This window comes from Haemaphysalis longicornis, unplaced genomic scaffold (genome assembly GCF_048455015.1).
Source record: "Haemaphysalis longicornis isolate Haplotype H1 unplaced genomic scaffold, Haemaphysalis longicornis Haplotype H1 scaffold_10, whole genome shotgun sequence".
NCBI classification, from domain to species: domain Eukaryota; kingdom Metazoa; phylum Arthropoda; class Arachnida; order Ixodida; family Ixodidae; genus Haemaphysalis; species Haemaphysalis longicornis.
The window spans coordinates 109,670,847-109,692,224 of NW_027526204.1; the positions used below are offsets into that span (position 1 = coordinate 109,670,847).

General features: G+C 49.5%; 1 protein-coding gene across 3 annotated transcripts in view; it reads left to right on the forward strand.

Moving 5' to 3' along the window:
• LOC144159111 (galactose-3-O-sulfotransferase 2-like) overlaps positions 1–21,378 on the forward strand; it is an 80,824-nt gene that overhangs the window by 26,457 nt on the left and 32,989 nt on the right. The window contains exon 1 of one of the 3 annotated variants that reach the window (XM_077690399.1): positions 9,796–10,559. The exons of the other annotated variants lie outside the window; for them this stretch is intronic. The gene's annotated coding sequence lies outside the window, so the exon portion shown is untranslated. Of the gene's footprint in view, positions 1–9,795; positions 10,560–21,378 lie in introns of those variants that run through there. 3 annotated transcript variants of the gene reach the window in all.

Sequence of the window (21,378 nt, forward strand, 5' to 3'; positions counted from 1 at the left end):
TTAAAGATCCCCAGGTGGTCGAAATTAATCCGGAGCCCTCCAGTATACGGCGCGCCTCATCGCCTGCGTTGCGTCGGCGCGTTCAACCCTACAATCAATCAATGAATTCCAAAGCTGAGTTTGCTTGAGTGAATAACAGGCCGCTACAGGTGCGCTCGGAAAACGTACAGCCCGGAATTCGCGGGACGTGGTGCGCTAGCGCGCAGCTGGTTCGGCGACGGTGCAGACGTAATCACTTGATCACCGACGCGGATGTGCAGGCATGCGTGTCGAGAGAGGCAAGCGCTTATCGTATAAAGCTCATACGCCGAGTAGGGGCTGCATCATAGCGGAGCGTCCGCAAAAGTGAATTACGAGATCAGTTACGTCAGAGTCCTTCAATGCTTTGAGGCCATTGCTTCAATTCTTTGAAAAGCATTGAGAGACTCTGAATACGTGCTTTACGTACGGGCGTTCGTACTAAAGTGTTCCCACCGCAACTGTATCCAACTCAATATACTGTGCGGCCAAGTCATTGGAGCTAAGGCTTTTTCAAAAGCATTGAATGGTGTTGAAGTGCTGGTGAACAAGCTTCCTACAAATTGGACTTGATTTTTTTTTAGTTTTAGGGCTTAGCGTGTGGAAGCTGCACCTATGGGCTATCGGGTGCGCCACAGTGGAGGGCTCCGAATTAATCCATACCAACTGGAGATCCTTAACGTGCGCCGAAATCTTGGCAAGCATGCTGGCGTTTCCGTTTTCGCCTCCATTACATTTTTCTCCTCAGGCGTGCAAGGCCTTAGATGGAACGAAAAGAAAGGGCGAGGGATCAAGGCACGTCCTGTAATCCTTCCCCGCATGATGACCAAAGGCGGGACATAGCGCAAAGTTGAGTGACGTTCCATCCATTCTCGAACGCAACGTGACCAGCGAAATAGGAAGCGGTATCACAATCCCACTCTGTTCCGACTCCCCTCATGAGTGTTCCTCTGAAAAAGCCGCGTGAGCCAGTCAGTGAACGCTCCGCGAACTTCAGCTCCTCTACAAGGAGACATCTGAACATGCCATTGCTCAGCGAACTTCAAATGGACCCATTGCCTTTTGCGTGTCTTCGTAAATACCTTCCATTCCATCCCCTGGTCCCTCCTGCCTCCTTTCAATCTATAAAGGCATTACTAATACATCTCGTGAACACGTGGAGTGACGTAATCAGTGACGTCATCACACGACTTATCTTAACTGCTTTGGTGCAGAGGACGATTAAAAGCCAATCAGCGTCCCACAAAGTGACGTCCTCACTTTTCAAACCACGCGCAGGGCTTCCACAATCCCTCAGATGGCCACACAACGCCTGTCACATTTTTCCCCCTCTTTTGAACCGAGCGGAAGGCCTACATACGGCGTTGATTGTGGAGCATAACTTATTCATGACGAATGCCATCAAACAGTGATTAACAAAACGGTTTGTTTCCTCGTTGCCGTAAAAAGCGTGTTGAACTAGATAACTAAGTGGAGTGGACAAAGAACAAACAAGAGATAAAGCCACTACATCGTTATCGCAGACACTCGACACTTTATCACCCACGTAGGCACGTTGCCCCCGTCGCCTCGTGATCGTTTCCTTGACCCACACGCGAGCCATGGAACTGCTTCAGCTCCGTTTCCACTCAGATTCCACTCAACCCGCTTTTCCACGTCATTCTTTTGTAGCCTAGCGTAACAGTGTTCTACTTTTATCCACATCGAATGAAGGAGGCCTAGGAGAGCAAACATAAATCTAGCTGGCCGGAATCACAATAATGTTGCTTCGATTTGGTTTATTGGCAGAGTGACCATATGCTCTGACCACAAAGCGAGACTGGAGATAAGAGTGGAGGGAGGGGAGGGGCGGCGTAAGAAAGGGCCGTGGCACGTAGCTTAAATCATAAATTGCACTTTGTATTACTATATATGCACTACTAGGCCTTCCTGCTCCTCCCAGTTTATTCCTGGCCAGCAACTGATACTTCTTGCTTGAATTAATTGCCCTCATCAGTTCTTCATCTTCGCTGATATACACGCAATGTGCACATTCACCTCCAGCAAGAGCATTGCTTTTACTGTGGCCAAATGAAGCTGCGTCTTCTGTGCAGTCAACCTGCTACTCATCAAAGGATATCCCCTTTCCACTGGTGCGTTTGTGCCTCCTCGCAAGCACATGGCGCACTAGATGATTCTCTGAATATTGTTGCAAGGCACGCCATTTGTTTCGAAGTGCTGAGGTGTGTCCACCCATCGTTCATCAAATGTAGAAGGGTGTGATAAACAGTTTGTTGGTACACTGTAACTTCAAGAAAACAGCTCAGACGTTGAAACATGGACTTCAAAAAAACAGCGCAGACGACGGGACTAAAAGCAAGAGACACAAAACACGAACGCTGCGTTGTGTTTCTCGCTTATTCCTGTCGTTAAAGTTCCTCAAACGGTTTCTTTTGGCTTTTTCGTTCCTCCAGCTTTTCATTCGTGACCGAGGGCTTATTTATACCCGTCTTCCATACATTCGGCCGAAGGCGGGACAAAACGCCGTCCCTCAAGCAGGCTGCCAGGACAGCGGGGACTACAGCCGCAAAATCGGAACGTCGATCTGGTCACTTTATTAGAGGACATTAGGATATTTATACACACGGTGTTAACTCTACGGGAGAGGGTTGGTTTGGAAGTGGAATGGAAGAATGTTCGGAAGTTTGGGGCCGTTTTTGGGGATATTTTACAGAAGCGGTGGGCACACCACCTGAAACGGACGCGAAAAACTATGCAATTTGTCGTCCTGCGCCAGCATCGTTACTCACTACGGTAAAATACTATAAGTGAGAGCCAGGAGAAAGTTTTTGATATATATATATATATATATATATATATATATATATATATATATATATATATATATATATATATATATATATATATATATATATATATCAAACAATTTGCAATGCGATGCGGGAGCTTTGGGGAGAAAAGCTGTTAAGCGGTTGGATGCATATTCAAACAAGCATCCGGCATGTGCGACTTCTTTCAGCGAACAGCGACGAATAACGCAAGCACGTTCGACGACGTACACAGCGCGGCAACGGTGGTGACTATGATGGCCTCATGCTGCCCGTAATGCGGCAATTATCCGTACACGCGACATCGCAGAGTGCGCCCGTTGCCAAATGGTACCTAGTGACGACACGCTGTTCCGTTTCCTTCCTGGCGCTTCGTCATGTCGCAAACAACGGGGAAACGACGGCTGCACGCTGGCTGCAGGGTCTGTAAACGCTACGACTGCGTTGCTAAGGTGCTGCGACTGATACAGCCCCCCCCCCCCCCCGTCCCGCCCACGCTCAAATTTTGTTGTTTATCGCGCGGAAGGTTTATCCTGGGCTATGACACGCGCCGTAGTGGAGGGATCTGCCACACACACATAATGCATTCATGCATACACACACATACATACAGTTATGCATACGTACACACACGGATACATACATGCACACATACATATATACATACACACACATGCACACATACATACATACACACATACATGCACGCACACATACATGCATACATACATGCATACATGCATGCGTACATACATACATACATACATACATACATACATACATACATACATACATACATACATACATACATACATACATACATACATACATACATACATACATACATGCGTACATACATACATACATGCGTACATGCATGCATACATGCATGCATACATACGTACATGCATGCATGCGTACATACATACATACATACACGCACGCGTACATAAATGCATGCATAGATACATGCACGCATACACACACACACACACACACACACACACACATATTGTTTCATGCGGGGCTCTCACGAACCTCGGGAGCCGTGAGGAACACGGGGCCGCCTGCGAACGTTCGCTTTCCGGCCCCATGTCGCCTCGGAGTTGTTGCGCTGAGGTGTTGCGCTGCTGAGCACAAGGACGCGGGCTCGACTCCCGGCCGCGGCGGCCGCTCTTCTGATGGAGGCGAAAAGCAAAAACGACCGTGTGTACGAGATTTCGGCGCACGTTAAAGATCCCCAGGTGGTCAAAATTAATCCGGAGCAGTGAAGATGGTTGTGATTCGTTCTCTCCGAAGTCCGGTGTCGATCAGGAACCCAATCGCCCGGGCTCCGGTTGATTTGGCAGGAGGCTGGCAGGGCGATGTTGTTGAAGTTCTTGGAGATGGCGGTCGAATTGACGAACTCGAGGCGTTGGGGTTGATTAAATGAAACGAAGAGTTTATATACAGCTATTTACAGTAGGAAAACTGGGCACATGAGTAACAAAGGAAAAACTTCGAACTTCAGCTATACGCTAGCTCCGAGTGCGCACAAATCACTCGAACTCCTCAACTTCGTCTAACTCTCCTATTTTCGGAGCGTACACAAACCGCTCGAGAAACGACGGCCAAGACTCTGTCTCGCCGCAAGATCCGTCTAGTTGCCCGGTACGGCGCTGTACCCTAAACCTCCGACGCGATCTTAACATCTAACCTAGGGGGCTCACAAATCCCAACCTAGCTTTAACGGTCGAGACTCCTTGTCCCGCCGGGAACTACCCAGCTCGGCGCTCAGACCAGAACGATTTCCAACGGCCAAGTTCGCCCTTATAAAACCTCGAGATCACCCTCTCTCGGGAACGCCCCGGTAGCTTTCGTACACGCGTAAGGGAGTGCCCAAATTCACGTAGACAGCTGTCACTCAGCACGCCACGGAATATTCAATGAGGCGCCGCCATCTTTGGGTCAACGGCACGCTCGCAGACGAGCAGGTGCGTGCGACCCCGCGGGGTGAGAGCGAAAGGCGGCGACAGTGCACTGTGCCGGCCGGTTTGCGTTAACAATAGTGTCTTGCGCGGCGCGCGCTTCGACGCCGGTAATCCCACCACCTCCGCTCGTCATGTCGACGGTTCCCAGAATCCGGCGGCGCCGTCTGCTTTCTCAATGGGGGATTATCCCTGTGGTATGCGGTGGGCCAGACAATCCGTCTCCCGTGCGCGCCGTGACGAATTGGCGACGGCTGCGGCGTAGAGTCCACAGTGTTGAGCCCCCAGACAGAGGGGCGGGTTCTCACGCGCAGCCCGGGCGCCTGGCCGCTAATCTCATAAGTGGACCTTACAGGAGCCCTCTACTACGGCGCGCCTCATCGCCTGCGTTGCGTCGGAGTGTTAAACCCCACAATCAATCAATCAGTCAGTGATGATAGGGGCAAGTGTTTCGACCGCCCGTTTGGTGTCGTTCGCTGGTCGGAGGAGGCTCACGACGTGCGACTGGCAAGCCAGTGCAGTCGTGCCATCGTTGCGATCGTCGTGAGGCCACAGCCAATGAGAGCCCGCTGAGCCCCAACCGCCCACAACCGGGTTGCGTTGCTCTGGTCGGCTCGGGTGTCGCGAACTTTAGGCTTAGCATCCTGGCGGATATTTGATCGCCGCTATCTTTGTAACTGCGAATGACAATCCATAACACAACTTTTCACCACACTACCGTCCCCTTTCTCGCATGTGGAACTTTATTTAAGCTATAACTGCCATTTGAGCGATCGGTGACAAAGTCATCTGCGTAGCCTGTTTCGATGCTTCTGCGCAGGTATCACTATCTCTCGGCCGCTCGGCGCACCGCGCGTCGCGGCGACCGGTCAGCGTAGGCTTGCATCGCGGCAGATATCTGATTGCCGCTTTTTAAAATAAACCCTGACAACAATCCCTAGCACAATTTTTCACCACACTAACACCTACTTTCTGGCATGTGGAACTTCTTTTTAGCGATCAGATTGATTCAGAAGAGCAGCGACGTCCTGGTCCGTCCTGCCTTGGTATAGCGACCTGTAAATGGGCATAGGCATCCACCTATCTACATGGTCTCTACACAAAATTTTCGGTGTCACTCCACTCCGGTAGTCTAGAGAGAACCAGACTGTCAGGAACCGGAAAGTGATTACAACCTCCCTGAGGTACTCTGTTGCAGCCCAATCACCCTCCGCACCTGTGGATACTGTAAATTCATGCAGGCATCTTCGAAGGCGCACCTGCACTAGTGTGCGCGAAACATTGTCCTTTATTAATTCCGTGTTCCCCATAATAAAAAAAAACAAAAAAAAAATCGGGGAACGAAACCCGCTCCAGCCAAGCTATGGCAGGTTAACAGCCAATAAAAAATAAATAAAAAGGAGCGATAGCCCAAAAAATATTTTTTTTTGTAGAAACCAATTTGTAGATGAAAGAAAAAAAAGTGATACTTAGCACCAAACCAAACCCTCCACGCTTACCCAAATCACAGTCAGCAAGCTAATAATAGCGAACTGGTGAAGCACCAATGACAAAAATAAATCAGAATCAGTACAAATAAAACAGACACACTAAGGCAGCCCCGCACACTGCGAAAAGAAAACAAGCATCTGATAGGCGATCAAATAATACGCAGCTTCTGCTTTTTGGTTGTATAGTCAGATAAGAACGTCCTCGTGAGGCCAATCACTTCGGCCAAGGTGGCTCCTTGAGTGCGCCTTGGCTCCCGGCTCGACGTCATCTGACAAGCGCCCAGACGGGTTTCTGCCGCTGCCCGGATGGCTTTTCTTTTACGGCGCCCGTTATCTCTTCCGGCCCTTCTGCAGACGATATTTGCGTGTCCGTTATCACCCGCTGAGCGAAGGGGACCGCGTGAATGTGGCGGCGTTGCGTCTCTAGGACAGACTGGAAGGGAAGCCGGGGTTCTTAACATGTCTCTAGGTTTACGCCCTCCACGTGCCGAGACGTGAAGGGTGAGATCCGCTTGTCTGTGCGGGCCCACGCACGTTTCAAGCGTCCGCTAATCTACAGCTGAGAAGGACCAATGGCCACTTATTTGTCTTTTTTTTTTGTACGTTTCGAGGTAAAGGGGACACTGCAGATTATTTACACTTGGGAAGGTACCCGAGAGTGCTGTGAGGATTGATTGATTGATTGATTGAATGATTGATTGATTGATTGATTGATTGATTAATTGATTGATTGATTGATTGATTGATTGATTGATTGATTGATTGTAGGGTTTAACGCGCCGACGCATCGCAGGCGATGAGGCGAGGCGTAGGGGAGGGCTCCGGATCAATTTCGACCACCTGGGGATCTTTAGCGTGCGCCGAAATCTCGTACACAGGGACGTTTTTTGCTTTTCGCCTCCATCAGAAAAGCGGCCAGTGCTGTGAGGATCCTCGACACTAACATCACTGGTGGTATATTGCTGCTCGTTTGCGCCACGGGACTACAATACAAGAAAAAAAAACAGGCTAAATCATGCATGGCATGAAATATACGAGAGTTATGAACTGCACGCTACTCTAAGATTAACCGCAAGCAAAGTGGTATTGGGCTGGGCATGTTAACAGGGTTACCCGCGCACGCAGACAGGGACACGAAAGGAAGGAACGACAGGACAAGGCGCTTGTCCTGTCGTTCCTTTCTTCCGTGTCCCCGTCTGCGTGCGCTGGTAACCCTGATAATATGCATCACCCACCAAGCCATCCTCGTAGGCTCGGCATGATCGCCTTGAGTGCAAAATGCGACTGCGAAATCTTGTGCCGGATTCTTTTCTTTTTAACGCGAAAGTGTTTTAGGCCCGGGTACACCAAGATGTCACCGACGTCATATCCGTCACGGAAATGACATCGCCAGAAAAAGTTCCATTGGCGCGGCACCGCCCGGATTCGAGCCACGAAATCTCCCGCCGCAACGGGCTATCAATTCAAGCGCGAGTAGGCCTACGAATGCGCCTTATGTCTGTCACACTACCTTATTCATTGAGATGGCGCTGCCGTCTAGGAGAGGCGAAGCGAACTAGTTCATCATGACGCTAATGAGCGCCCCTGCTGCTTTCGGTTTCAGTTTCGTTCGCACGGTGGTTTTCAAGGGGCTGTGATTTCAGTCTGATTTACGTTCTGTTCCGGCGCGTGCAATCCAGAGTCTAACGCTCATGCGACTAACGGTGTCATACCGACGTAATGTAAGTAGCGACGTGGAAGTTCATATGGATGCACAATAAACATTCAAATGCTCCTACGAAGGCACATTTGACTTTCGTGCTTTACCGATTCTTGTGAAAGAGGCATCAACCACATTTTTTTTTTTTCAAAGGGGGGGGGGGGGTGCATCTGCATTCGTGGGCGTCCTGAGGGCACTCAGGCTTCGACTCACGCACGGGCATTCGTATGCACCGAAGATCACTTGAATGCTAGTCAGTGTGAGTACTCGTTCACTCGTACTCACAGCGGCTAAATCGTGTGGGCACTCCGGAGACTACAGTGGTGGGCAAGAACTTTAATGCTTTGAATAGTTGAAAACACCCCGGCAAAATAGCATTGCTTCAACAAATTGCAAAACCCTACTTTGATTTCATTCGATGATCTACACCAAAAAGCCTGGAGCAATATCTAGCACGCCGACTGTTTTGAACATCCGATCACCTCGAAACATGAAGTACAGGGGGGATTAGAAGAAATGCGAACAACGGAGCACACAGCCTCCGACGCATGCCGCACCGTCTGGCTGCAGTGTCAGTAAACTGAGCGCATGCGTAGTTCTGTCGGAGCGTTTGAGAGTGTGTCCTACTGTTAGGGGAAATGCTTGATAAAGAAGCGACGCCGCTCATTTATTTTGAGGTCTTTTTATCCTCTGTCGCCACTGAACATCCTGTTATCTACTGCATTCGGGGGCCAAGAGCGCAGCAGGCTGATTGCAGCTAGCATGATGTCCTTCAACGATCATCCTGCTCAGTGGCGACGCAGCGTGAAAAAGCGTCTCAAAATAAACGACGGGCGTCCCTTTTCGATCAAGCATTTCCCATAAATGTAGGCTCCACTCTCAAACGCTCTCGAAGAAGTGCGCATGCGCGCAGTTTACGGACTTTGCAGCCAGATGGTGCAGCATGCGTCGGAGGCGCCAACAGATCGCATTGTTTCTGGCACGCCTTCTGTTTTCCGGTCATCCATGCTCTGTAAATTTGTAAGTTTTGTACCGTTCTTATTTGGAGCTCGTTGGAACTTGTGCACTCAAGAAGACGAATGAAATTCCCGAAATCGCTGAGCATCTCGCATACTATGTCGCAGTGAAACTCATAGCTTGCGCTGAACGTTCCAATGCTTTATTAGTTATTTCTAACATTGCTGAGAATAACTTGACATTGCGAGGGGGATAAAGCGAATTTAAATTAGAAGTTTAGTCAGCCGAAAGCGTTGTAACCCCTCCACCTCTTGCTCTTTCTCGGTCCGTTTCAAGTCCATACACTCGGTGCGAGGCTTTCATTAGCTTTTCTCCTCACCTATTTAATCTATCTTCGCATGTGTCAGGAGGTTTCCGGGAAATTTGAAGTCAGCTCCGATTCGGGAGTGCCTTCGAAGAGGCGGTTGTGTTGCCCGACTCCGAGAATCTGTGTTGCTCCGGCCATCAACCAACGCGAATAATCTCAGCTCCCCTCCCACCCAAACGTTGCCTCCCACCAACAAGACGTCAGGAACCGGCGTCTCGTCAGTCGTCAAGCGCAGAAAGAAGCGAAAAACGAGATGCCGATAACGCGCCGACCCCGCTCTCTCCCTCTCCTCCTCGAAGAAGCAACAACTTTCTTTCTCGGGAGCATGCGAGCGCTTTGCCTCGCATTTGTGGCGGCGGGGCTAACACTGGCAGCCAGGGTGGGGGAGGGGTACAGCCATAAAGAAGCAAACCCCCGAAATTGCAGCCCGCGCGCACGCGGGCTTCTGCGGAAGTGGGTGCAGCCGCTGGCGGCGGCGGGTTCGTCTGCTGGGTGACTCGGTCAAAAGAAACGCATCCCCCTCTTCTTCCTCCTCCTCCTCCTCCCGTTCCTTCTCTTTCTCTCTTGAAGGTCTTTCACGGGCCCTTTCGTTCATTGCACGGGGCGGGACGGCCCGAGCGCGCCGGAACACGCAGCAGACGATACGCAGAAAACCCGCCGGATCCGCGCAGACGATCAGCGCACGCAACTTCAAGTTCGTCTGCTACGACGACCGCGCCACTTGCAAATCGCGCCGGCGCTGTGCACGCTGCATTGTTGCTTCGAGAGCGTCCTCGTTGCCGGGATCCCCTCCCTTCTTCTCCCGACGGCCGCTAATTTTAAACCGCGCAGCCGCGTTCGACCGAAGCCCTGCCCACGCGCGCCCGCCAAGCCCCGCCGAACCCTGAAGGTGTGGAATTCTGTGGTCCGGGTTTCCGCGAGCCGGCGTGCCGGCTAGTGACGTCCCGACGTTGCGCGTACTGGAATGGACCCAGTGACCAGCTGTCGTTGTTGGATGTGTCGCGCCGCTGCTGTTGCCATCCGCGCTTGACGAGTGGATACGCCGGAGTCGACTGCGGGATGGGTCCCTGGTGTTCGGGCGTGCGGATTTGGTTTGTGCTGTAAGTGCGCGGAGCCCCGGCGGTCTTCCAGAATACGACGTCTGTTTGAGTGCTAGGGTCACGGTCGTTGGCTTCACCCATCCATCCCCTCCGTGACGACTAACAAGACTTGTCCGGGAAATAGGCCGCAAAGGTTGGTTTGTCTCCTCTTTTTTCTATTATAGCCTGTGAGGCTTCACTTAAGAATACGCGAACGCTGATCGTCGCCAAGAATTGCGTTAGTTAAGTTCTTTGCATTTTACGGAGTCTTTCTCAAAAAAAAAAAAGACAAAAAAAAACTATGCTTTTATCTGCCCAACCTTTCCCAATTCTACGATTTTCTTGGCGCAGTTCCGCCGTCAAGAGAATAACTGCGAACCAAAGTTAACTACATTAGGTGGAAATATATATAACGCGACTAGTTGCGACTCCGTGGGACCTATCCTGCGATATGGTCCTCTGCGCACATTGGAAATAGCTAACGGTAGGGAAACGAACTTTGGGGGAGGCAGAAAAACACTCGGAAAAGCCAATGGCACGCGTAAAATGCCCTATTTTCTTCTTAGAAAAACACGTGGTTTGCACGAGGACAGCCCAGGAACGTACTTATCTTTGCGGATGACTGTGACGCGGAAACATGGATCCTAATTCCTGACAGACACATTCAATTTTCAATGAACGCAGCCAAAAAAATAAGATTCCACGAAAATCTCCGTTTATCGGTGATAATTAGACGGACGAAACAAAAAAAAAGCCCGTCCGTCCGCGAAAGTGCGCTTGGCCGACATCGTTCTTATCAGTCCGAAAGGATTTCAGTGCTCGATCGCCCAAGCAGGTCACTACCGGCTCCGACGCGCGCAGTCATTTCAACGCGAAGCGTTTTCTAAATGCATCGGTTCCGAGCAGTGCTCCCGTTACGGCCTCGATAGACAAAATTAGGGCACTCGTACTCAAGTCGCTTTATTTCGGAAGCAGTGCGCACTAAAGGCGCATCGTTTACATCCTTCGAGGGCATGCTTATTTACGAGCGTACGCTGCAGTTCCTGCGTTATGGAGGAAGTCCCTAAGACGTCCACAAATGGTCGTGGTGACCTTAATAAGTTCGTTCGCTTTGCCTTAACCGCGCGGCCTTGACGTATACAATGTATCTTTGGTAGCGTCAGCGCCGGAGGGCGTAGAGGAAGAATGGGGTGGGGCTAATTGCGTCAACGCGGGGGGAAATTGGGCCCTCGCTTTGTTTTCTTGGACACCCGTTAAACGGAGGGTAAACTCCGTTTCGGTGAACTCGGAGAAACGAGCGATTCTGCGAGGGCCGGAGTACACGTACACGGCTTCTGTCGGAACTGCCGTATCTCGGTCGAGTCGGTGAGGTTGTCTCGTTTTTCATGGCCTTCTCGGCCAGCTGATAGTGGCAGCTGTGCTTCTACAAAAATAAAAAAAAATTATCAGCCCTTCTACTCTGTCTGAAGGACGGGCAGCGAAGCTATGGCGTGTTTTGGCTGTAGTTACCGCACATCTTATCTCCAGTCCCCAAAGTCGTGAGACCCGAAGGAACCTTTTTATGTGACTCCCTCGCCTACCGCAGCCTGGCGTTTTCTGTCTTTTTTTAATCTCTCTTTCTCTCTCTACCTCCCACCCCCGTACTCTTTCTTTCTGTTTCCCTCTTTCATTGATATTGTCATCGGGTCTGTGTAGCCGTACGGCTGCATTGAGGATGACAAACTTTCTTTTGCGGAAACTTACTCCACCTTAAAGATTGCCCCTAAATCTGACCGTTTAAAAAGGAGTATTTTTGACGACCCAAACTTTGACTGTGTCTTCGTGCCTCCCTTTAATTTGTTTTCCGGTCTACTGGCGGCGACGATATACGGCCTTCGCAGTTGGAACCAAATCGCGTTTTTCTGCTCTGCCACCTTTCCCGTGGAGCTCAAATTAACAGAGGCGCGTCTATCGATGTTCAGCGGCCTCCCTGCGAAACTTCCGGCAGCGACGGCTTCCACACACAAGCACGGGCATCGCCACGGCTCGCCGAAGTTGGCAGGAGACGGACCCAGACGAGCATGCCATAAAGTGATCAGGCACTGTTGGCGCGTGCTATGCGATACACCGAGATCGAAGGGTCTAGTCACGCGACACTTTCTAGTCCAACGATAACTTTCCTCCCTGTGGCGCCAAGCTTTTATCTACACAACCATTCGACGCTGCGAGTTCATCCAGCCGTGTTGTACTTCCGAAAAAAATATTTTTTTTTTTTTTGTCAATGAGAATCAGCGAGCTCTTTTTTGCGTATTTGGTATTGATTTTCGCAGAGAATGCACGCACGGGGAAACTCCATACAGAAACTTTTGAAATCACGCCGATGAGTTTTGTTGGACGAGGCACCGTCGTTAAGTTTTAGAGCGAAAGCTTTTGGGAACGAGGGCGTTCTGTCAAAAAACTGATGCATTTCCCCATGGACCGGTTGGTCGACCGAAAAGCTCTGATAAGATCCCTGGACAAACAGCGCATGCGTGGAACGGGGCTTCCATTGTGTCAAAATGTTTCCTTGAAAATAGCGAGAAAGGAACGGTTCTGGATAAGACAACACACGTATCGATAACGAAGAAGGAGTGCAGTAGCGTACCGTTATCTTGTAAACCACGTATCGGCATACAATTAGATCTTCCGTGGATGCGTTTACTTGGTGTGCAAAAAATGGTTGCCCGGGTTCGTTCTTCGCGCTTCTGTCAAGTTTCTTTGGGTAGGGACGGTGAAGTTTTATTCTTAAAATGCACATGAATTGCAGGGTATTGAGGAAGCCCCGACGATTGAAGTAGTGTACGTCTAGTCTCCAGGCACGACTGGTGCGTAAATTTAGCAGTTGTGCTGCCGTAGAAGTGTGCTAAAGTAATGGATGGAACAGGCCAAATGCGAGCTAGTTGGTTCTTGATAATTACCCGCATGGAAGTTATAATGACTGGCTGTTAAAAAAACTACATGTCATACGCCAAATTAGTTGGAGGAACCTCGTTATAACGAAATCGCTTTGTTCGAAGTTTTTCATGTGCTCCACTGCAATGCCCCGAGAACAAATTAACTCCGCTTGTAAGGAAATAACGCTTATAACCAAGTCATTTTCTCTTCTGCCTAAGACTTTTACGACGGTGGTGTATTGTATATGCTACAATCCCGCCTTTGCGGTTGTATTTAGATCGATTCGGCCTCATCTGCGAGGCGTAATTATGATACCGTCAGTTTTTTGACACAATTTGTGGCGTTAGTTGAAGTTGTCACCTGCTGCGCCCATTACTCAACGGGGACGAGGATATCACCAGTTTCGTCCGGTCGCGCTTGGAAACTTCAATCGCGCTTGGGGAAGCAGCAGGATTGAGTTCGAGGGGGATCGGTCTCGAGCGCGATTGAAACTGGCCGTGTAGCAGCGCCCGATCCGGATTGAGCTCGATCCGGACCGACTCAATCGCGATTGAAAGTGGCCGTGTGTATAATGTTTCTTGCGTTTTTTTTTTTTTGTTTAAGAAAAACGCCTATCGCGGCAGGAACAGAGCTGTGTGAGTTAACAATGGCTGGTTCCTTCAAATTAAACAAACTGATACTTTATCTTCACGGCCTATTTAAGCGTTACACTTACTGTAAAACGAACAAAAAACAAAACCACGGGTTCATCACTTCAACACGCCTCACTTGCGTGAAGAATTGTACTGTGCAGTACGGTCGCGTCTACAGCGGGGTGTCTGCGAATTTATCGCGTGCATTTCGATCCCACGGTGTATCACGCTGAAGGAGGTACGCGATAATAGATAGAATAGTGTTCCGACGACGTGGACATGCCGGCCAGATAACAAAGGTGCCGGCATCGTTCAGGCGGAATTTCACGTTAAATTCCTTCCGATATCTTGGAGATCGCTACGGCTGGCGACATTTCGAGCTGCGTTGGCGCTCAGGAGGTGACGACGTCTGCGGGCTGAGTGTGCTCCCACGGCAAAGGTAACGCGCGTCTTTTTAACTTTGTGCAGTGCTTCTCGGATGGGGGTCCGTGGTCAACAGGTGCTCCGCGAGGGCATTTCAGGGGTCCGCGAACCTATATTCCTGTTACACGGCAAATGTAATGTTGTTCAAACGGAATGACATTAGCTGTTATTGACAGTCGGTTTGGCCGTTCGGGTCTACGGGGACTACGGGGGAGGGGGGGGGGGGGGGGAATGAATTAGTGATATCAGTGACGGTTAGCAAGCTGGCAAAATTGCAAAATTATAGTTCAAGTGCGTGTAGAAGGTTTTCATACAGAATAGCTTTTTAGAAGAAAACAAATAATTGTTTTTTATAATTAAAAGGCACAAAATCACCGTTTTTGGTGACATAAGTAGACATCACAAGCCGAGACAAGTCCCCAAGAAATCCTTACCAGCGTGCATTGGGGACCAGATTATTTTTGTAAGTTCTTGTTTGCCTTTCTTTATTTGAAAAACAATACGAAGGGGAAAAAAACTTGCGGACAGTTTTAGAAGCAGTATTTAGTTCAGTGCTGAACTTTCTTGCCTAGTAATGCACCGCGGCTGTCGAGCCTACTCATTTGGCCGCTGAATGAGCTTCCCAACCTCATATGTCCGCTAAATACCATTCGCCTCGAATGTCATTCGGTATTGTCGTGTAGCGTTGAACTAAACATTTTTTAGAGAAAATGACATTCGCTCTAAATGTCATAAGATCTGCCATGTTACAGGTCTCCCACTCATTTCACCTTTCTGCCGACCTTTGCTGCAAAATTAAAAATGTGCAAACGCTGCATGACAAGTACGTTTTTTTTTCTTCTCCGCGTTGCACATCGTTTAGCGTCGGCCTTTGGCACAGCATGCCAGCTATGCAAGAAAGCCAGACACGCACCCGCCCAAGGCAGCATATACGAGTTTGGGCGACTTTTGGCTGTAAAAGCAGATCGTTTCCCAAATGACCTACACCAGCATAAAATTCAGCCCCAAAAGACGGAAATTGAATATGTCTGGAAGAATTTTGCTTTATGTGCAAATTGTTTCTTCGACACACTCATGTTCGAGAACCACGGGTTTTAAGTGCAACGACACTAGACTGAGCTCGCGAGGAAGGAGGTGGGAGCATTCTTTAATGGGTCGGCAGAGGTTAATGTGCAGTGAGCAATAGAAGTTGCCAATACTAGTGCGTTATCTCCGCAGATGTATGCGCTCGCTACCGACAGGTCTAGGAGAAGGGGAAGGCCATTAACTTTGGTGGAGGGACGAAATAGGAAAATTCGGAGGCAAGGAACGCACTCGTGCAGATCAGGACAGGAGCGGGCCCTTTGGAGGTCTTGGGAGAGGCCTTCGTTCTGTAGCAAACGTAAATAGGCTGATGAGGATGATGACGATAATGATGATGATGAATATGGAATTTTATACAGGTCCATAGAGACAACATGGGGGAAACTTGTGCTGCCACGGAAGTCCCCATATAACAAAGTCGCGTATTTGGGGAACTCCGTTCGGTATTGAAGTTACTCCACACAGCATCGTTCCTATACGAAGGGGCCTTCATATTTGGGCGCAAAACGTTGTTTCCCAATTATCCCCTGCCCCCCTCGCCTCATTCGAACGGCGTTTTAAAAAAATCGGCAAGATTGACGTGCAGAAAACATGGGCTGTATAGCTGAAACAGTGATTCATTCCTCTGGCAAGGGAAGAACAGCGTGGAGATATACTGCTTAGCTGTAAATTTTAATGAAACATCTCTTTAGGCAATCATTTTATCACTGCTAAATTTTGTTTCGTTTGATGGGGGCCAGCCAAAACTCTATAGAAGCGGATTACAAATTAGGAGTGTTGGTCATGATCGCCAGAAATAACTAAATGCTCGGGAAGAAGGCCCTATACGTTTTCCCTGCGATCTTCAGCATAACTTACTACACTGACGCTAATTGCTCGTAACTAAAACCTGAAGCGACTGTAAGTAACCAAAACGACCTGTCCAAAATGCGGAGTATGTGCGAGAGTCACAGCGTATACTTCCAGCGCTACTGCCAGTTCTTTGGCAAGCATAACATTCGTCAAAGCGGCCTCCTTCCAAAAAAAGGGTAGCAACGCTTGGTGTCTTCTTGTTGGTGAAAATGAAATCCAAATAACCGAAACACCGTTTCACAGCCCCGCTTCTCCGGCGGTAATAAACTGGAAGAGATAACGCGACTGTTTTACCCAGCATAACGTTGTGGAGTGTGGGTTTGGGATAGTTGGTGTCGGTGGCCCTCATTTTAGTTTTAGCGCGAAATTAAAGCGAGCAGAAATAGAGAGAGACGAAACGTGCACAAGCACTACACTCAGGTACAACTTAAGAACGGCAACGGAAGTTGCCGCTGTGCCTCATCACCGCAGCCGGATGTTACTCCGCGTGGCGCAAGTAGGGCGTTACTGGGAGTGTTTTGAACATGGCACGAGCCGTTTCCGGGATTTTTTTTTTTTGACTTAATATGCTGATAAACGACTCCAGGGACGACAAACTACGTGAGAAAAGGCAGGCGATATGACGCATTCATAGTAATCGCCTTTCAAAACGGGCGCGCCCGTTTACATCTGGGTCTGTCGCTTAGGCGGAGTAATATCGTACATGAGCTGTTGCCGCTATTAACTTATTCCCGAGTATAGCACAAACATTCTAGAGAGAGATGGGAGAGAGAGAGAGAGAGAGTAACTTTATTAAGCACGAGGGTGCTGGTTTGGGCCTGTTCGTGGAACATGACAAAAAATCGAAGCGCTAAAACAACAGGGAGGAGCGAGTCGAACTTAGTTTAGAATTGGATGCGCTTCTCATGGCGCTGAACTGAACTCTCTGGGCCACGAGTTGGAGCATTGTTAGGCACTAGTGCGAGCGTAATTCCTTAGTCCATGGGCTGTTTGGGATCCAGTATCCCTGGGCGCAAGCAGGAGTTGGTCCCCAGACCGACAGCTGCACAGCTGTATCTTCCCCTTGCTCAGGGAGTTGTGCACGTTTTGGGCTCTAGAGAGACCTAAATTCCGAGGGAGTGGTGGGGGAAGTGGGGAGCCGCTCTTGAGTACGAGTTGTGCGGGAGGGAAGTCTGAACGCCCTTTCCGCACTGGAGGGGTGCGTTTTGCTTTTTCACACTTACCGCGTGAGTCAGCCAGGACGTTAGGGGGGGGGGGGGGGTATAGATTTGCTCAAAAATTGTTTCATTTGCATCCAGGATCGGTCGACAGTTGGTACTGAAACTCGGCTGATATTCGTACAGAGTCGGCATTGCGCCAGCAAAAAGAAAAATAAAACGTAGAGAGAGAGAGAGAGAGAGAGAGAGAGAGAGAGAGAGAGAGAGAGAGAGAGAGAGAGAGAGAGAGAGAGAGAGAGAGAGAGAGAGAGAGAGAGAGAGAGAAAAGAATCGTAGTAATAAATTTGCCCCTACCTACAAACATCTAGTTTGTTAAATGTAAACATGCTCCTGCTAACTCTTTTATGCCCTGCTTAAAATAATCGTGTTTGGTTTGATTAACGTAGCTTTTAGCAAAACTAAACCAAGCTTTTAATCCTGATTGTATTTATCATTCTTTTGATGGGTAAGTATTCTGATGAAGTGGAACGATCATCCGAGAAGGCTACTTTGGCCGCTGTGACAACACGCTTGCCAGACAACGTCATATCTGCCTGAAATTGGACAGTAATGAAACAGACCAGCCAACAAACTAATGAAGTCTAAAGCGCCAAAACCTGACGTCGCTAATTTATTATACTGTTCATTCACTCCGGGTACTCCGCATTATCTATGGGCGTTCTCTTATCCCGGACGCCCTTGCAGCTCGTTTGTGTTTCAGGCAGAGCTCTCTCCAGAGCAAAATTAGAGATAAAATTTTCGGTGTACGTTCTTTATTTTTTGGGGGTAAATAGCGTCTTTTCTGGCTGGAATTGAACTGAGTGGGTTACCAACGGCTAGTTCTTTCAAAGTGAACATGTGTTGTACTGTGCCTTCATGGCCCTTTTAAAAGCATTCGAAACCACGGACGTTACGGAACAGACTACGAGGATTGAAAGGCGCTGGCCGCTGCTTTCAAAAGGGGGGATTGTTGGCGTAGGCGCCTGTGGGGTTCGTTCCTTCGTTTATACATCGCCGGACGGCTGTTCGGGGCGGCCGAACATCTGCGTCTTGCGCTCCATGGGCGCAGCCGGTCACGAGCTCCGGGTGCTGTGAGTATACGTATCCGCGCCGAGATTGTAATCCCCTTTGCCGCCTGCGCGGGCGATGACGGGACACGTGTCATAAATATCTCGTTGTAGCTGCCCTAGCGACTTAACGAGGGGACACACATTCTGTGGGTCGGCAGGTTAACGCTAAGTGCGCGAAGGCACGCGAATTATGCTTTTTTCTCTCTCTCTCTCTTCGGAGCTCCGGATTTGTCGGACTAAAGTCACTTTTACGCGAAGGCAGTGTTGATTTGCGGAATCCAGGCGACATCATTAAGATTGCACGTCTTTGTGCTCTCTGGCGGGTTTGGACGGGTTTCATTAATGTAGCTGAGCTTAACAAAACCACGGTACCAAGAGATAAAAAATAGTAGTAGTACTAGTAGTAGTACCCTCCTGAAAGGTTCCGTATGTATACGGAATAATGGGAATACGGAGTACTTTCCTGGAATGACACAAAGCCGTCACAAAACACGGAATAACTTTGAGAAACACACGTGGACAAAATACTGCATACTTATCCAAACATTTGACACCGATTTTATGTCTAAGTTTACTAGAACCGCCAAATCATTGTCCATATGAATTCCGTATATACGGAGTATACGGAAAACATACGGAGCCTCATTTTGCTTATTACTGAAGATAAAAACACGCAACCTGTGCCAAACGTTTTTATTGCGCGAAATAATGTTATTCCCTGTTTATTAAACTAACGTGTCCTTTAGGTGTGATTGGGGGCGTCATACTCTGTATGAACTCCGTATTCCAATAATTCCGTATATACGGGACGTTTCAGTAGGGTAGTAGGAGTAGTAGTAGTAGTAGTAGCATAATATATTAATGGGATGACGCGAGGCCTAGTTTAGGAAGTGAAGGTTAGGAGGGGTCAAGTGTGGCTCACTTTGATGTCTCCACAGGCGCAACTCGATAGTGAGCTAAGTGTCTCTTTGGCGTCAGTTCGGGGCCACGCATGCGTTTTGGCGCAGCCAATGGTCTGGGTCTTCTTATCTTAGAACTGGACTCACTTCTCATGGCGCTGAACTAAACTCGCGGAGCCACGAGTTGGAGCCATGATAGAGCAGGCGCGCCTTTAATTGCATCGCGTGCACGAGTTTGTAGCGGCGTATACCAGCGCGCACGAAAGCAGGACGTCCCGTCGGCAGCCGGAAAGTGCGCCCGTGAGGGCAGTCCTAGATGGAGTCACGCAATCACTCCGTCCGGCACAATAGGCGGGGGGGGGGGGGGGGGGGTGTATACGAGCCGGACTCTGGCGAAGGGTCCATAGTTCGATGATAAAAGAAGCCCGGGGGAAGAGGAGAGTATAGAGGCTATTCACATGCCTGCGACCGTTTGCGTGGAGAGATGCAATCACTGTCGTATAGCGGGAGTTGTAAACCGGCGACTGCTCAAACATTGTTGCGTGCGTTTCGTTCTGGGGGCGGGAAAGGAGGGGGGCGAAAGCTTTGGAATGATGAAGCTGGTAGCGCGTTGTAAGGCTGAGTTTGCCTATTTTCGCTCGTTTCTTTTAGGTGCGGAGTACCTTATAGGGCCGCACAATGTCCGTCCGCGTCCGTGCGCATAGCATTTACGATCGCAAAAAATCACACAGGCACCGGCAGGATTCGAGCCTGTGTCTGGTAGACCGGACAGAGTTAGTGCCAGTCGTGTTACCCATTGGGCTACGACCGTCAGTTAGTGCCCGAGAGTCAAACGGCTTACTCCCTCGCCTGTAACGGTGCGGAGTATACTTAGGACCTCCCAATGTCCGCCCGCGTCCATCCGTATGCGCACACCACCGTCAAGCGAAATTCGATTTGAGCCGTGAGTCAAGCGAAATTCGATTTGAGCCGTGAGTTGCAGTTTCATTTAGGGAATAATCGAGGTGCAACTCACGGCTCAAATCGAATGACGGTCGGGGCTCAACTTGGATGTCATTTCGAGTCCCCGTGCTCCGCCCCCTCGCCATCATTCACGGAGTGGAGATGGTGCCATTTTTTTGTCCCCTGCAACCCCGTTTCAACATAGCTACACAGGGTTGAGGGCCGGTTGCGAGGTGGAGTATAACAGGACGCGAAATTAACAGCTGGTTAAGCCAGTCACCGGCTTCCCGGAAGCATACCTTGGGTGGCAAGGAAGACAGCGATACGCAAGTTGGAATTATATTGCCCAATCGCAATGCGGGCTACCGCGTTTCCTTTGGGTTTCATGGCGTTGAGGTCATCTTGTTTTGTTCAAGTTATCTTCAAGGAAGCGGAAACCATAGACTGATAAGAGCATAAACGAAGGCATGCATAGTAAACCCTGGCAACGAACTCACTTCGTTCAATTTCTCGCTTTATTCTTCCACTGTCCAAACTGCATTGCATGGAAAGCAATTTATACCCGCTTTTGACGAAGTTCCGCTTATAACGAAGCCGGTTGCCCATCTCGATGCTTTCGTTTAACGAAAGTTTAGTGTATCTGGAACAAGTGCTACGCTCCACCTAAAGAAATGTGCACTCCTGCAATACCCACAATTCGAACCGCACGTTTGTACCGCGCACTCAAAAGTTAAACGGGGCTGGAACGTGAACCATTGGTGTTGGGCTCAAAGCAAGAAACTAAGCTTCCCAGGCGCGAATGCGCATTGCCGCACAGGAGCAGCGGCGAATACGCACGCCGTCGAGCACGCAGAAAGCTCGAGCATCGCGACACTGTTGAACTCGAGCTGGCTTCCTTCTAACAGGCTCTGGAACGCGTTCCGTGCGTCGGTTTTGCCGCAATGCACCCTATTAGCCAACCGC